This window comes from Pundamilia nyererei, unplaced genomic scaffold (genome assembly GCF_000239375.1).
Source record: "Pundamilia nyererei isolate P.nyererei 1_Seehausen unplaced genomic scaffold, PunNye1.0 scaffold00022, whole genome shotgun sequence".
NCBI lineage: Eukaryota > Metazoa > Chordata > Actinopteri > Cichliformes > Cichlidae > Pundamilia > Pundamilia nyererei.
The window spans coordinates 2148660-2150334 of NW_005187423.1; positions in this window are offsets into that span (position 1 = coordinate 2148660).

Below are 1675 nucleotides of genomic sequence, written 5' to 3' on the forward strand. Positions count from 1 at the left end.
TTTACAAATTATGCCAAATTTCAAACGCTTAACTATGCCTCTAATAAAGCGTCTGAAACTTTGCTCTGCGTCACTTCAGCAGCATCAGGTAATGTTGATATGCTGTTTCATGGTTTTCTTCAGTTCTCGATCTACTGCAGAATATTTTCAAGGGATTTATCTGCTATAACAGACCGGGCCAGGAAAAACTCCTTCATATTTTCTGTTTTATCCTCAGTAACTTTGACACGATGGCATCTGCTGTGGTGCTTACACCTCTGATTAAGTCTCACAAGTGTCAGCTTTATTTTTATACCTAGAAAGTTTACACTGAGTTTATAATTCCAGAGAATCAGTCAAGTCGCTTTGGGCGTGTCATTTTCAAGCAGGAACCTCAGAAAAGCTCCTGGGGCTTAACAGGTTAAAGAAAAAGTGCAATATTGTAACTGCTTTAGATTCTGTTCTTAACTTCCAAAAAGTATGTATTGAATTTAGAGGGTTCTTTCGACAGTACATACCCAAGATAAATGATCTTGGATGATAATATTTCTGACCAAGTCAAAATCTAACTGAATGGAATCAAACCTTGTGAATCAGAATTGAATCGGTTGTAGGAATCAGTGACAAAACCCGGGCCTAGTTCTGATATTGTTTTACCTTTTCATCAAGTTCTTCATGGAGCTTGTTGGTCAGTCCCCTCAGTGTGTGATGCAGCAAAGTGATTTCTGTGACCGCCTGAGCCATCTTCTCTTCAAGCTCCAGGTTTGCTGTCCTGGCTCTGGACCTTGTGGCTTTAAGTTCTTCCTGCAAATTCCCGTTCTCAAGCCTCCATCACACAAACACACAGAGGCAAGTTATCATTCAGTGTGCCAACAAAATGTTAAACATCATAAGAACAATTTGCACTAAGATTTATTATTACAAACATAAGGCCATAAGGCAAAAGACTCCAGTCCAGAAAATATGTATGCGAGTATTAATCCTTGAACATTTTACAGTTTTTCCTGTTGATATAGACCTGCCCCCACAGCCATTCATACTACCCCATCATAGTTAAGAACTAGAAAAGTGGGCTGTATGTAGCCCTCGATGTAAAATGAGTTTGACATCCCTGATCTAAGAAACTGAGCACAGACAGACAATTTTGTTCTATTTAATCCGAAAGTTTTTTCAGGCTCAGTTTGGGCTTTTCAAGCACATCACCCTCAATGGCTTATTTATACTTACTTAAGTTGACAAACTTCTTTCTTCAGGTCCTCACACTGGATGTTCCTCTCCCGAAGGCTCTGCAGGTTTTCCCTCAGCATACGCTCACTTTCTGCCATCTGCTCCCTCGCCAACTCGTTCTCCATCTGTAGGAACTGATGCACACAGACAGCAGGAAAATTAAACCTAACATCCTCCCCTCAAGGTTAAGTCGCATATTATTCCTGTAATAACCAAACGCCTCATGCTTCTCTGGTGTTAAATGAGACAGATACCCTCTCTAATGCTCACCTCGTTCATTTCCCGCACACCACTGAGCTGTGTACAGACATCCTGGAGCTGCTGGATCTGCAGACTCTGAGACTGTGAGAGGGACTGCAGCTGACTGAGCTGCTCCTCACTCTGAGCCAGAGCCCGACTCAACTCGCACACCCGCTGCTCCGACTGACCCAGTGATGCCTCCAAGCTGGACAAGGTCAAAAAGAAAAAA